General features: G+C 44.1%; 1 protein-coding gene across 9 annotated transcripts in view; it reads right to left on the bottom strand.

The window, feature by feature from the left end:
• ENOX1 (ecto-NOX disulfide-thiol exchanger 1) overlaps positions 1 to 16,656 on the bottom strand; it is a 296,456-nt gene that overhangs the window by 258,140 nt on the left and 21,660 nt on the right. For 2 of the 9 annotated variants that reach the window (XM_083448719.1, XM_083448714.1), the window contains exon 1: positions 4,189 to 4,357. The exons of the other annotated variants lie outside the window; for them this stretch is intronic. The gene's annotated coding sequence lies outside the window, so the exon portion shown is untranslated. Of the gene's footprint in view, positions 1 to 4,188; positions 4,358 to 16,656 lie in introns of those variants that run through there. 9 annotated transcript variants of the gene reach the window in all.

A 16,656-nucleotide genomic window follows, 5' to 3' on the forward strand; every position in this document is an offset into this window, starting at 1 on the left:
TGCAGGGTAAGGAGTGGCACAGCCTGCTGACAGTGTTGCTGGTCGTCTGCTTGGCTGGCTGCAGAGGGCTGGCTGCCTGCCGGGAGCCTGAAGACCTGCCTTGAAGAGGCAGGGTTGTGTGCTGTGTTGTGCAAGCTGGGGGCTGGGAACCCTGCCATGAGGATACCTGGCTAATGTGGAGCCGATATGGAGAGAGCAGATATGGCTGGGCAATGTATCTCAGCTGCTTCTTCCTCTCCACCTAGAATCATAGAGTTGGAATAGACCACAAGGGCCATCGAGTCCAACCCCCTGCCAAGCAGGAAACACCATCAGAGCACTCCTGACATATGGTTGTCAAGCCTCTGCTTAAAGACCTCCAAAGAAGGAGACTCCACCACATTCCTTGGCAGCAAATTCCACTGCCGAACAGCTCTTACTGTCAGGAAGTTCTTCCTAATGTTTAGGTGGAATCTTCTTTCTTGTAGTTTGGATCCATTGCTCTGTGTCCGCTTCTCTGGAGCAGCAGAAAACAACCTTTCTCCCTCCTCTATATGACATCCTTTTTTACTTCAGATATCATCCAGCCCTATCCTCCGATCAAGCGTGTTCTCCTTCATGGAGAGCACGTGTTGCGGTGGGGTCTAGCAGGACACCCCCTTTTGGTTGCTGGGCGGGATCATTTAGATGGCCATGACTGTGACTGGGCTATTTTGGGTTGTTGGGGAGATTTTGATGTTACCAATTTGTGAGATGGCCCATAGGTTATACAGTGGTACCTCGGGTTACATACGCTTCAGGTTACATACGCTTCAGGTTACAGACTCCGCTAACCCAGAAATAGTGTTTCAGGTTAAGAACTTTGCTTCAGGATGAGAACAGAAATCGTGCTCCAGTGGCGCAGCAGCAGCAGGAGGCCCCATTAGCTAAAGTGGTGCTTCAGGTTAAGAACAGTTTCAGGTTAAGAACGGACCTCCGGAACGAATTAAGTACTTAACCCGAGTTACCACTGTATATTCTTGCATGCAGTGTGGTGCGTTCTCTTTCGCTGCGTGCATCGGATCACCCTCCCACCCTCCCTAATCTAGGGCTATTGTGTTTGACCTTGCTATACCTGTCATGGGGTTGTCTGCTTTTGGGGCAGGGGCCTGGTAGGAATTTTGTCCATCTGGCTGTTTGGCTGGTGCCATTTGGTTTTTTGCCTACTGCGTAGCAAATCGTCACAACTTGTAAGGTTGCGGTTAGGCATTGGTTAAAAATTGGTTGGTGGAGGGGTAAGGATTGGCTGTACCTGCCCCTCCCATGCTGCTGCTGCTGCAAGGGAATTCCGTTAAAGGAATCCAGGGGCTCACCATGCTCTTGTCCGAACCCCTGGCAAGGGGCTAGGGCCACACAAGAGCCCCTGGGAGCATTCGGGGCGAGGTGAGGGTCTGGCACCCAGCTATATTCTCTCCCCAAAATATTTTCCCTTACTGACTTTTGTAGGGTTGCGGAAGTCAGTTCTGTCCCTGCGCGGGGACAGATAGTCGCAACCAATGCCTAAGCAAACACTCACATTATGTATTTTAATAAAGTTGTGGCCAAAATTATGCCAAAAACCTTAAACAAGAATCTCTGTGTGAATTGTGATTTACTTAGAGGGTGGCTAGGGGACCTCAACACGCAACCATGGGTCTCTCTCAAGTGGCCCCCAGTCCAACACATCAGGCAGCTGAACTATGTATGGTGAATACACCATCGGAGCATTGTGGTTTTAAATCTGCTCCCTTTTGGCATTTAATCGGCCACTGAGGTCTTCCTGCAGAATAATTTTGGGGTTGCTGGAGACATCCTGGGTGTCCACATCACAGCAGGTGATCGTAGCTGCTGCAGACAAGACAGCATAGAGCATGACATCATCATCATCATCATCATTTATTTATTTATATCCCTCCCTCCCCAGCCAAAGCCAGGCTCAGGGTGGCTAACAAGAATAAAATAACACAACATTCTAAAATCATTTCATTATAAAATTAATTCAAATCAAATTGATGGCAACCATTGGGCTAGAGTTCTGTGAAGATTGCCAAAGGAGGGAGTCAGGCTGTGCCCTGGCCAAAGGCCTGGTGGAACAGCTCTGTCTTGCAGGCCCTGCGGAAAGATGTCAAGTCCCGCAGGGCCCTAGTCTCTTGTGGCAGAGCGTTCCACCAGATCGGAGCCATGGCCGAAAAAGCCCTGGCTCTGGTTGAGGCCAGCCTAACCTCTCTGTGGCCTGGGACTTCCAAGATGTTTTTGTTTGAAGATCGTAAGTTCCTCCATGGGACATACCAAGAGAGGTGGTCCCGTAGGTACGAGGGTCCTAGGCCGTATACACAAATACTTGAATGTGCCCACACCAGAGGTGTGAAGTTCAACAGAGATGCAATATCTGGTTGACAGCCAAACCATCATCAAGTCTAGTTTGGCCCATAGAGGCAGACCTGCTATTATCCTCCCATGGTAACTGGAGAGTAAATTTATTTGCAAATCTCTCTAATATGAATTTAGAAGCACATCTGAGCACTGGTCTTCAATGTAAGATGTACCACATTTTACAATTTAATTGATACATAGGAACTACACATGGCATGCCACGATTTAGGTCCTGGAAAGTTCTTATTCATTGTAGCATGGTAGACATTTTCCAAAGAGGCTAGGACAGTTTTCAAAATTCATTCAGTCAGATACTGAAATCTAGGTAATACTCAACACTTATATGCGATTTTGACATTTAAGATTATTATCTGGTAAAAAGACTGACCTTTAATGAAACAGAGCTACACAGATACAACTTGAGCCAACTAATTATTTCCACTGAACTTGCAACCAACAGGACACATTGTAGTATTTGTCAAAAATGAAAGGACACTAAAATTGTTTTTTGTTATCGTTGTGCCATGCCAATCGTTTTCTTTAATGTAAAAATTATAACTTTAAAATACACAGAAGGCAAAGACTGTCTTTCAGTGGCAGATTTTACCTAACCAAAAAATGCTTTAAAATTCAAAAAGCACAATACTTGTATTAAAGGTCTGACAAACCCACAACAGCAGGCAGAATCAGACTTAAGGATGAGAATTATATCTGACATGCTGTCCTTAGCTTACCCCATATTGCCCAAGGATTGCAGCATATATGTAAAAAAAATCATGCATTACACTTTTGGACGCTCACATAATATGCAACAGCAAGATAACTTGCAGGCTAATTATCGGCCCTAATTGCCAACTTTTATCTTACACTGGCCTCAGTTTTCTGGGTTTATGTAAGATGATTAAAAGTCTCTATTTTGTGGCCCATATTTTCATAGAAGTATGAAGGTAAAGGTAAAGTTAAAGAACCCCTGGATGGTTAAGTCCAGTCAAAGGTGACTATGGGATGCGGCACTCATCTTGCTTTCAGGCCTAGGGGGAGCCAACGTTTGTCCACAGACAGCTTTCTGGGACATGTGCCCAGCATGACTAAATCGCTTCTGGCGCAACGGGACACCGTGACGAGTGCCAGAATGCACAGAAATGCCATTTACCTTCCTGCCGCAGCAGTACCTATTTATCTACTTGCACTGGTGTGCTTTCAAACTGCTAGGTTGGCAGAGGCTGGGACAGAGCAACGGGAGCTCACCCCATCACACGGATTCAAACCACCAATCTTCTGATCGGCAAGCCCAAGAGGCTCAGTGGTTTAGACCACAGCACCACCCGTGTCCCAGGATAGAAGGATGAACACAGTGCTTATCCTGTGGAAATCCAAAATCTTTCAAATTCATCTGAAAATATTCTCAGGATCATTTTAATTTCTGTTTCCCAGTTCGTTGTTCTTGTCCCAGTACTGGAATCAACCCTCTCGTCAACCCTGTTTTATGTGAAAACTTGGAGGCTGTTTGGATGTTGGAGGCTGTTTGAATGTAATGTGCCAGATTCCTAATATTCATGCACCGGTTCCTCTTCAAATGAAGAAACTTATTTATTTAAAAAAAAAGATTGCTAGAACATTCAATTTATTAGAAATGATTTTGGAACTCAGAAATGCTTGTGCTAGAATGATTATGGAGAACTGTTTGACTGTTTGAATTCCAGTACCCAAGCACTATGGTTGAGTCCTCCAAATTGGAACTTTCGTATGCAGCTTTGGGAAAAAGAAAGTACACCCTCTTTGAATTCTGTGGTTTTTGTTATGTACTGAAGTTCTCACCCTGGGCCAGCGGGGGGATACTGTAGATAGTTTTCACTCAGGTCCACATATGCAAATAAGGGATTGAAAGTGATGTTCAGTGATTGGATAGTTACAGAAAGTATTACAGTTGCATTGTAGTGGAGCTCTATATAAGCAGGCTGGTTGAACCCTTCAGTCCAGTTCTGTTCTGGCCTGTGAATAAACAAGAGCTGTTTGAAGAATCGCTGTGTCGTCTGATATGTTCACCCACAACTTAACAGTTTTACATATCAGGACATAACAACAATCATCTGTTCCTTAAAGGTAAAGGTACCCCTGCCCATACGGGCCAGTCTTGACAGACTCTAGGGTTGTGTGCCCATCTCACACAAGAGGCCGGGGGCCAGCGCTGTCCGCAGACACTTCCAGGTCACGTGGCCAGCGTGACATCGCTGCTCTGGCAAGCCAGAGCCGCACACGGAAACGCTGTTTACCTTCCCACTAGCAAGCGGTCCCTATTTATCTACTTGCACCCAGGAGTGCTTTCGAACTGCTAGGTTGGCAGGCGCTGGGACCGAGCAATGGGAGCGCACCCCGCTGCGGGGATTCGAACCTCCGACCTTTCGATCGGCAAGCCCTAGGCGCTGAGGCTTTTACCCACAGCGCCACCCGCGTCCCTTTTCATCTGTTCCTTAGCAGGTCTTAAAATTAGGTAAATACAACCTCAGATGAACAACAACACATGGCGTAATACACCGTATGAGGATTTATTTAGCAGAAATAAAACCCAAATGAAGAAGCCACTCAGCCATGCCCAGCTCCTATCACAATCAGCTTCCAAGCAAGAGTACAACTCAATTAATCAAAGGTACTCACCATTTTTAGATTTTGCAGCGTGCCCTGGGCATTTTGTTCAACTGCACCTTTGAAGAGCCTCACAGATCCACAAACGTCTAAATCAACACAAGTTGGTCCAAAGTTTTTACTGTCCCTAGACAATAAAAGCAGCAATATTGCCTGACGCAGCAACAATGCTCTCTGTCAAGTTGACTGCAGATGTGCATGCAAAGAACAAGCTGCTGTTACTAAATGGTACAGCAAGATCCAGACAGCAGTCTCATGGCAAAGGCCCCCTTTGAGGAAGGAATCTGGGACGCAGAAGTGTCCTCTGAACGCAGAAGGGTCCTAGGGGCAGTCACTGGAATTGCTAGTAAAACAGAACTTAGTTAGCAGGGCTGGGAAAGACCCTGAAGAACACCGTCAGTTAGAAACAGTAGTACGCCATTAAGTGGACCAGTGGTGGGGCTTGATGTATGGAAGAAGTCTCCTATACGTTGTTGAAAAGAGGCAATTTTCCACTTGACTATCAGATCCCACAATTAGCAGGGCTGCGGTGCTCATCTCACTTTACTGGCCGAGGGAGCCGGCGTACAGCTTCCGGGTCATGTAGGCAGCATGAGTAAGCCGCTTCTAGCAAACCAGAGCAGCGCACGGAAACGCCGTTTACCTTCCCGCCGGAGCGGTACCTATTTATCTACTTGCACTTTGACGTGCTTTTGAACTGCTAGGTGGGCAGGAGCTGGGACCGAGCAACAGGAGCTCAAACCTGTTGCGGGGATTCAAACAGCCGACCTTCTGATCAGCAAGCCCTAGACTCTGTGGTTTAGACCACAGCACCACCCACATCCCAACCCCTGTTCTAGATCCATTTAAATCCGGCGTCTGTGCCTGGTTTTGGCACAGAAACTGCTTTGGTCACCCTGTATGATGACTTCTGTTGTGAGAGAGACATGGCGTCCTTCTGGAGAGGCTGTCTGAGTTGGGTGTAGGTGGCACTGATTTGTGGTGGTTCCGTTCCCACTTGGATGGTTGATCCCAGGGGGTGATGCTTTGCGAATATCCTCCAGTCCTGTGGAGCTGCTAACATGCTACTACTTGATTATAGTTCCGCCATAACTGTTCTCCAAAGGTTTAGCCAGCTGAATAAAAACCCTATTAATCAAGAGTACGCTACACTAAGCCACACACAGCAAGTTCTAAGTTTTTGCCTTTAATGTCATTGATTTTTACAAAAAGAAATATGATCTGAAGGCATTTCCTCAGTGATAATGATATTTGGTTCTTAATAGCATTGGGTTTCCCCAGCATTAATCAAATTCTGCAATACGGTGAAATCTGTAATAAAATGGGAGGACATGGACATTTATTTTAATAAGCATTTTCAGATAAGATACTGTATCTTAAAAACCTCAGTGACATATGTAATAAACAGGAATCTAACTTGATTATATATATAAAAAAGAATGACCTCACAGTCCAGTGCTAAAATGACTACTGTCTAAGATCTATGGTGTACTTACTGAGGATAATATAACTGGGAAGCCAAGAACTGCCGCACTTAAAAGCAACAGACATTTTAGAAATAGTTGTGAAACTTCCACAAGGAATCTTAGTTTGTCCACCTCGCCGGATTTTGTTAGGGTCCCCCAGATATCACATCTTGCTCTCTGCTCTTCTGTCTCAGTGCTTCCTCCATGGCACGCCCCACAGATGTCTGGGACCCTCTGGGACCCCACCTACTGGCCATGCTAGTGAGCACACACAAGGCATCTTCCACTGCTTCTGAGCAGGGTGGATAAAAATCTATGGTTTTTTTAAAAAAATAAAAAAATCAGATTTTTAAAATTTAAATCAGATTTTTAATATAAAATGCTTTTGGAGGAAAAATCTTTCTAAAGATAGTTTTCTATTTAAGTTACATTATAGTCCAAAGGCTATTCATCAGGAAATAAGGATTTGTTTTTCAATCTAAACAGGGTTTTAAAAAAAAAGTTTAACCACATCAGTTAACAAACATGGATACATATGCAATAATGTTATTACTTTAGTTAAATAAATTGCTTAAATTGTTATTAAGAAAATGATTGTTTTTCTCCTTCCAATAAAGTACAGCAGAAAAGTTGTCCAAATATAAACAGTTAACTTATTAAACCTCACAGTAATTTCATAATTCTCTGTCTATGTATTTAAAATAGTATAACCAATTCAGTAATTTTTGATATAACTGTAAAAAACTACTCTGAAAATTTAATATTCCAAAAATGGAACCTTCCTCTGGTTGTAAATATTAAGATTATAACAGCAAGAATGAGTCTTTCTGTAAAAAAAAAATTAAAAAAAATAAAAAGATTTAAATCAAGTCTTACTGACTAGTGATTTAAATCATGATTTAAATCGTGATTTAAATTGATTTGATTTAAATCAAATCCACCCTGCTTCTGAGCCACCCTGCTAGCGGCTGGTGGCCAGGGACATGGCTTCTGGTTGCTGCCTGCCCGGATCATAGCAGGAAACCCGCTGGTTGCTCTGGAGTTGGGGCAAGGAGATAAGAAACCCACGTGACACCGTGAACATCACATAATTACTCTCCAAATACTGTATTGGAAATCTGATGTGTGGTAAAGAGCAAAAATCCACATGCTAGCTTAAATATAGATATATATTTGTAAGCGTGAAGTCAAAAATTCTTTGGCAAGAATCAAAGAGAAAAGAAAACAAATATTAACAGCTGCCCCCTGCGCAGGGGACAAAGTTAATTGTAAGCTCCACAGGCAGCAACTATTGCTACACTGCGTGCCTTTAAAGCGGTTTGCGTTGTTGCAGCACAAGAGAGGCCCCTGCAAACAGTAGCCAGACAAGTGTCCAAATGGGTTTGATGCCGGCCATGGCAGTAGCAATAGTTGGGGTAGGTCCAGCTCAGGGCCTTCTCGGTAGTGGCGCCCGCCCTGTGGAATGGCCTCCCATCAGATGTCAAAGAAATAAACAACTACAGTGGTACCTACACTTGCGAAAGGGATCCGTTCCAGAAGTCCAGCCGCATCCCGAGGAATTTGCAACCGCAGGACTGCTTCTGCGCATGGCGTATGCGGTTTAGTGCTTCTGCGCATGCGGGCACAGCGAAACCCGGAAAAATACTTCCAGGTTTGCCACGTTCGCATCCCCAAGTTTACATACCCAGAGGGATACGTAAGCGGATGTACGATTGTATCTGGCTTTTAGAAGGTAGACCTGTTTAGGGAAGTTTTATTGTTTGATGTTTCATCGCTTATTATTATTAGTAGTAGTAGTAGTACTTATATTATTATTAATTTTCTGTTGGGAGCTGCTGAGTGACTGGGGAAACCCAGCCAGATAGGTGGGGTATAAATAATAAATTATTATTATTATTATTATTATTATTATTATTATTATTATTATTATTACAGTGGTACCTCAGGATGCAAATGGGATCTGTTGCAGAGCCCCGTTCGCATCCTGAAGCAAATGAAACCCGCAACTGCGCATGCACGGGTTGCGATTCGCCACTTCCGTGCATGTGCGCGACGTCATTTTGACCGTCTGCGCATGCACAAGTGGCGAAACCCAGAAGTAACGTGCTCTGTTACTTCCAGGTCACCGCGGAGCGCAACCCGAAAGCACTCAACCTGAAGCGTATTCAACCCGAGATATGACTGTGTTATTATTATTAAAAACTAGGTAAAGGTAAAGGGACCCCTGACCATTAGGTCCAGTCGTGACCGACTCTGGGGTTGCGGCGCTCATCTCGTTTTATTGGCCAAGGGAGCCGGCGTACAGCTTCCGGGTCATGTGGCCAGCATCACTAAGCTGCTTCTGGCGAACCACAGCAGCGCACGGAAATGCTGTTTACCTTCCTGCCAGAGCAGTACCTATTTATCTACTTGCACTTTGACGTGCTTTTGAACTGCTAGGTTGGCAGGAGCAGGGACCGAGCAACGGGAGCTCACCCCGTCGCAGGGATTCGAACCGCCAACATAAATGAATATAATACTTACATTTTCAAAAATACTCTACTCTTTATTGTTAAGTCCAGTATTCTAATATGTCCTGTAGCAACATCCTTTCACTACAAATTAACTGCATTTGCAGCGTTGAAATCCTCCCGGCTGAGACCATTCCTCCGGACCATCGTCAGTTCCTCAACAGTAGTAACAAGCATTGGTGTGGACTAATGCGGTTATCTGTGTGCTTGTACATAAATCAATTTCACCAGCAAGGTCTTCTTCCCATGTGTTCTGTACATATGTGCAAATATTTATATAGAGAATAAATTATTAACACTGCCCTAAGGTTACTTTCACACTAGAAATGGGTTGTTTTTCTACTCTTGGATCCATTGCGTCCTTTGAGTGCAATATGAAGGCAAGCTTCCTGTCTGCCCAATCTGCAAAGCCGCTGTGCTTCTTGTGGAGAGGGTGAGAAATCACCTTGGAAGTGCTTGGAAAGCCAAGCTTTGCTTTGGAGATGATTGTACAGAGACTCTTGCAGAGATGCAATGTTTTTAAAACACACACACACACACACACACAAACACACACTTTATCTGCAAGTAACTCGTTTTCCCGAAGCTTGAGGGAAGGGAGATTTCCAATCAGCAAAGTAAGATGTTTCTTTTTCGCCATCAGGCAATCAGCGTGGCTTGGCTCCTGCTTTTGTTCTGCTGGGTCTCTAGAAAGAGGCGAAATTTCAAGAGGCCCTGATCTTTGCACCCAGGCGAGCTCTTTGCAAGTCATCGGGGAATCATCTCGCCCTTCGGAAATGTCAGGCCCTTGCCTTTGCCTCCGATCTAGTTTCTTTCATGTTCACGGTTTCCTTTCCTTCACTTATCCTCTCCAATTGTAGAGCGGTAAACTGAATTCCACTCCATTTTAGAAGATCTTTTCCCGCTTCCCTGGATCGCAGGCTGCGGAGCTGCTTGAGAGCTCTCGTGCCAAGAATATTATTGACACAAAAATGGAAGCAAGAAGAATTAGCGACGAAAGAAGAATGGCAAATGAAACTAATGGACTGTGCAGAATTGGATAAATTAACAGGAAGGATTCGAAACCTGCGGGACCAGAGATCCTTAGAGGACTGGAGTAAATATTTGAACTATCTGAAAAGCAATGGTAATAAACAGATTACACTAGTAGGATTGCAAGAAGTTCTGTAAGGAGGGTTTGTGAAATATTGCAAGGAAGGCTATGAAAAGAATGATTAGTTAATGATAATTAAAAGTAAGAGAGAAATTAAGAAATGCAGAACAAGTGATAAAGAATGGAAAATCTTCAGAGGTTGTTGATGGAAGTCTAAAATATTGTACAGTGGTACCTCGGGTTACATACGCTTCAGGTTACATACGCTTCAGGTTACAGACTCCGCTAACCCAGAAATAGTGCTTCAGGTTAAGAACTTTGCTTCAGGATGAGAACAGAAATTGTACTCTGGCGGCGCGGCAGCAGCAGGAGGGCCCATTAGCTAAAGTGGTGCTTCAGGTTAAGAACAGTTTCAGGTTAAGTACAGACCTCCGGAACGAATTAAGTACTTAACCCGAGGTACCACTGTATAAGATAAGAAGTTATGTTAAATGATTGTTGGAAATGTGTGTGTGTTTGTATATATATATATATATATATATATACACACACACACACACACACACACACACACACACATATATATATATACACACACATATATTATATAAGCACACACACACACATATCTACCCACAGACATATTTATATACATATACACACACATACATACATATATATATACATATATGTATATCTATATATATATACATAAATATATATACATACACATATATTTATACATATCTATCTATCTATATATACATACATACATATATATTTATACATATACATATATATACACATATATACATACATATTTATACATATATATATATACACACACACACACACACACACACATATATGAGAGGCCTCGTGCCACACACCACCTATCAGCTGGCCTTGCAGATGAGCAAGCAGGAAGCAACCCTGTACTTTGCATTGCAGAATGCTGGCTTCCCGCCTGCCTGATCTGCAAGGCCAGCTGACAGGCGGCCTGCCCCACATCACCTATCAGCCGGCCTGACGCAGCATTAATGTCTCTTGGGAGCTGGGCAGGGAGACATTTCTCCTCCTGCTTCCTCAGAGGTCAGCAGTGGCAATCTTATTCCTGATCTTGAGTCTCGGTCAGTCACCATATAATGCAACAAGACTTCTGGAAGTGCTGGCAATCAGGGAATCCTCAGTTGCAAAATGAACCTGGTGCTGGACTAATTTCGAACATTGGGGTGTGGGTGGGTGTGTTCTATTTAATTAAAAATTACCTACAAATTCAACAGAGAAGTTGAAGAGGACAGTATCACACTTCAAAACGACCTTGACAGATTAGAGAACTGGGCCAAAACAAACAAGATGAATTTTAACAGGGAGAAATGTAAAGTATTGCACTTGGGCAAAAAAAATGAGGGGCACAAATACAAGATGGGTGACACCTGGCTTGAGAGCAGTACATGTGAAAAGGATCTAGGAGTCTTGGTTGACCACAAACTTGACATGAGCCAACAGTGTGACGCGGCAGCTAAAAAAGCCAATGCAATTCTGGGCTGCATCAATAGGAGTATAGCATCTAGATCAAGGGAAGTAATAGTGCCACTGTATTCTGCTCTGGTCAGACCTCACCTGGAGTACTGTGTCCAGTTCTGGGCACCACAGTTCAAGAAGGACACTGACAAACTGGAACGTGTCCAGAGGAGGGCAACCAAAATGGTCAAAGGCCTGGAAACAATGCCTTATGAGGAACGGCTAAGGGAGCTGGGCATGTTTAGCCTGGAGAAGAGGAGGTTAAGGGGGGATATGATAGCCATGTTCAAATATATGAAGGGATGTCACATGGAGGAGGGAGAAAGGTTGTTTTCTGCTGCTCCAGAGAAGCGGACACGGAGCAATGGATCCAAACTACAAGAAAGAAGATTCCACCTAAACATTAGGAAGAACTTCCTGACAGTAAGAGCTGTTTGACAGTGGAATTTGCTGCCAAGGAGTGTGGTGGAGTCTCCTTCTTTGGAGGTCTTTAAGCAGAGTCTTGACAACCATATGTCAGGAGTGCTCTGATGGTGTTTCCTGCTTGGCAGGGGGTTGGACTCGATGGCCCTTGTGGTCTCTTCCAACTCTATGATTCTATGAGATGTACAGGAAGAGAGAAGGGATGAGAGAGGCATTTTCCATTTACAAAAAAAGGAGCACAGGTGTCAATCTCCTTCCTTGGGGAGATTCCCTGTTCAGGGAAGTTTTTAATATTTAATGCTGTACTGTTTTTAACATTTGATTGGGAGCCACCGAGTGGCTAGGGAAACTCAGCCAGATGGGCGGGGTATACATAAATTATTATTATTATTATTATTATTATTATTATTATTATTATTATTATGTCAATATAAGAACATAAGGAGGCCTGTGCAACCCCAAAGACGGACAATTGTATTTTAACATCAAATAGACCTCTTGGTTCTTCTCGATTACAGACTGGGAAGGAAAGACGATATCTGCATTCAAAACCCTAAAATCAGCAGAAATGTCTGGCGCAGCTGTAAACCTATGAGGACTTTTACAGAAAATAGATTCCATGTTTGGGTACAATATACACGAGGTGTTATTCGAGGTGTTTTACTCAGAATAGACCTACAGAAATTAACAAACCCAATCATTCATTCATTTCAGTGGTCTACTCTTGAGTTAAACTTAGTTGACTGTATTTCCACATTAAGCATGGTGATGATGTTCACTTTAAAAATAATAATAATTGTGGACTGCATGTGTCCATTGAAATACTAGCCAATATCATTGGAATTGTTTTAAGTAAGGATTAAAGTGGATGGGCTATGGTGGAACAGACTTAAATGACCACATTTGTCCTCTAAAACGATGACCGCTGAAATGGCATTTCTTTCTACTTCAGAGCTTCACAGAGGACAAACAGCAGTCAGTTCACATTTAATTATGCTTGTAACAAAGGCGTTATCAGTGCTGACTCTGAAGCCTTCAGTACTTTTTCATTATTAAATTAAAAGATATTCATTCCTTTCATACATTAAGAAATCAGCTCCTGCCAAAATAGGCTGGAGGCCTAATAAAAGGAATCTAACCTCAACCTTGAACCCATATTCAGTCATGAAATCACTCTCCATGGTGCTAAACTACCCAGTGCGATTAGTCTAATTTTGAGGGGGATATACCGTATATACTACTTAATTGTAATTTATAAATGACGGGCACAAAAGATTACTCCTAGCATTTCTGTAGCTTGCTCTGAATTTAAAAACTGCTTGCCTGACTTGAACTTTGTTTGTTTGTTTCAAGCTCGGAACTTACCATCTCTATTTAAAAGGATTAAAAACAATGACCCACACACAATTACCAGTGACCTTTTGCAGAGAAAAATCAAAAGAAAGACATTCTGGGATAATTCAACCATCTGCCGTATGCAACATGCAAAAATAAAGAAGAAATGGGCATCTTTAATATTTTCCCCCGTCCAAGATGAATACATTGAGCCTTCAAAAAGGCAACTTTGAATTTGATCGTGTTGTCTTTCAAAATACAACTGCATGAAAAGTAAAGAAAGAATCTCTCAAAATGTAGGCGCTCAAATTGCATTTTCCTACATAGTTTCTCTTTCCTTATCCTAGTCACAAAAGCCCAAACACCATACCTTAGGATTTCACTGCTACATAATTATCATGTTAAGGGAAGTCTCATTGGCTGGCCTTACCTAGGCTTATTTCTACAGAAGTACTAACAAAAAAAGGAGCAAGTTCTCTCTTTTTTATGAGGGAAGGTTTTATGCCACCCATTCCAGAATCCAAGTTAAAAGCTCACAGATCTTCAAAAGATGCACATAAATTAAAGGTACTTCATGAGACCTTCCTTTTGGCTTCACAAGAGCTGAGCCTCGCATAATTCCCTGATCTCTATTCGGGAAGCTCACATTGTTTAACGTTTATTTCATTTATCAATCGTTTCCCATGAAGCATTTCAAAGGAACTACCACAACAGCCAGCTCCAAGATAGAGGGGCTTCCTAGGGATACAGCTGGACTTTCTACAGATCACAGATCTGATGCCACGTTGAGCATTTGAGTGGGCACAGCTGGGTTAGCTCAACTTCTCCAAGATCAGCCACCCAGGTCTCAATAATACATGCCAGATCAGTATCCTCATCCGTGATCAAATCATGGATTGGGGGGGGGGGGGTTATTATGCACCAATTTGTTGTTGAGCAACGGAATGCACAGCTAGGGGCAAAAAGCAATGTATAAATAGCCTCCTCTTCCATGGCAATTTATAATAATGATAATAATTTATTACTTATACCACACCCATCTGGCTGGGTTTCCCCAGCCACTCTGGGTAGCTTCCAGCAGAATATTAAAATACAATGATTAAAAAAAAAAAAAAAAAGCTTCCCTAAACAGGGCTGCCTTCAGATGTCTTCTAAACGTTAGATAGTTGTTTATTTCTTTGACCTCTGATGGGAGGGTGTTCCACAGGGCGGGTGCCACCACTGAGAAGGCCCTCTGCCTGGCTCCCTTTAACTTGACGTCTCGCAGTGAGGGAACCGCCAGAAGGCCCTCGGCACTGGACCTCAGTGTCCGGGCAGAACGATGGGGGTGGAGACGCTCCTTCAAGTATAAGGGCCAAGGCCGTTTAGGGCTTTAAAGGTCAACACTTTGAATTGTGTTCGGAAATGTACCGTATTTTTCGCTCTACAGGATGCACCGGACCATAGGAGGGGGAGAACGGGGGGGGGGATTCTCCCCCTCTCTGCTCAACGCCCCTTCAGCGTAGCGGCAGGAGAAACAGAGCCCCTTCCATTTCTCCTCCCGCTTCGCTGAAGGGGAGCAGCGCAGAGAGGGAAAACTGTGCAGCGCCTCTCCAGCGAAGCGAAGCCTAGAGAGCAAGAGGGATCGGTGTGCACCGACCCCTCTTGTTCTCCAGGCTTCAGGCGGCTATTCACAAGACTTTGGAGTGCAGCGGGAACTCCCGCTGCGCTCCAAAGGCTTACGGATAGCTGCCTGAAACCTCTGGAGCACAGCTGGAGTTCCCGCTGCACTCCGGGGGCTTCAGGCAGTTTCAGCGAAAGCAACCCGAAGCCTCCGGAGTGCGGGGGGAGCTCTCCCTCTGCGCTTCGGAGGCTTCGCGTTGCTATCGCTGAAGCCAAGGAGCCTGCATTCGCTCCATAGGACGCACACACATTTCCCCTTCATTTTTGGAGGGGGGAAAGTGCGTCCTATAGAGCGAAAAATACGGTACTCGTCCCCCATGGCCAGGTCTTTGCATCCTACAATCACTGAAATTGGGGTAATATCATGCATGTCCCTCCATTCCAAACAGCTCCTCCCAAGCAAATGTAAACAACATTGCAGGCATGTCTTCCTTTGAGCACCTCAGCTCAGAAAATCAGGAAGTAGCACTCCCCATGAAGCCAAGGTAAGCTTTTTCTTTTCAAAATTCAAAATCTTCCTGGGGAGAAGATTTCATCCCGAATAAAGCACCCAAAAGGTTTCCCCACTTTTCATTCCAACAGGCAATTGCAATACATGCAACCATCACCGAGAATGTGAGCCTATCTGCCAGTATCATAAAACAGAAGGCCTCTGTTCTACAGTTTCATGAATGGCTAAAGAACATGTCTTGACAATCATTCATTTTTACCACAGTCCAAGGCAGCCAGATCTGCACTCTGCAGCAGTCATACCAAGATAACGCAGTTAGAATCCTACCTTTGGAAATTTTACTACATCTCTGGGTATTGAGAACAAATGACCGAGAGCGCAAGAGTTCTCAGCGACACAGACGACAGAGGACAAAACTCAGCACAGCGTGCAATAGAAACAGAATGCAATGAATGGAATTCCAAAATCTGAAAAATAACCTGTTCATGGATTTCTGATGTATCGCATCTACTGTGGCCCTAACTCAGCAGTTGATTACAACCAGGTTCCTAAGACATGGAAACAAGTGGAGTAAGAAATATCCTAACAAGGGTTCCAGGAAGTTTGGAGCGACAGGTCCTGCTGTCTCAGGCTGTCAGGGTGGAAGGAAGATTGCTGTTGCGAACATTCTCTAAGTTATGTTCATGAATTACAGTGGGCCTACTCTATGAGTAGGAACCGCCTTGGCTTCACACCTTCATTGACAGTCAGCCACTATTAATGTGATCACTTCCATTATTTTACCAAAAACAAAAAGAGAAGAGAAGCAAGAGGTTCTAACACCAACAGATAGCCATCGCTGCATGTTAAGTGAATCCAGTCTGGCTGATTCGAATACAGTGATACCCCACAAGACGAATGCCTCGGAAGACGAAAAACTCGCAAGACGAAAGAGTCTTTCGTTTTCTGAGGTGCTTCGCAAGACGGATTTCCCTAAGGGCTTGCTTCGCTAGACGAAATGGCCCTGCCTCTCGTGTCATGGCGACGGTCACTGCACGCACGCACGCTCGCTTCCCCGCTCCTCCGGCTCCCTCCCACCTTCCCGCTGACGGTTGGTGCCTCGCACCGCTGCCCACCCCCCTCGCGCGCTCCCCTCAGAGAGCCGTTGCCGCCAGCGCCTCTCTCTCCCTCAGGTGAAGA

Source organism: Podarcis tiliguerta, assembly GCF_965153285.1.
Source record: "Podarcis tiliguerta genome assembly, chromosome: 7".
Taxonomy (NCBI): Eukaryota; Metazoa; Chordata; class Lepidosauria; order Squamata; family Lacertidae; genus Podarcis; species Podarcis tiliguerta.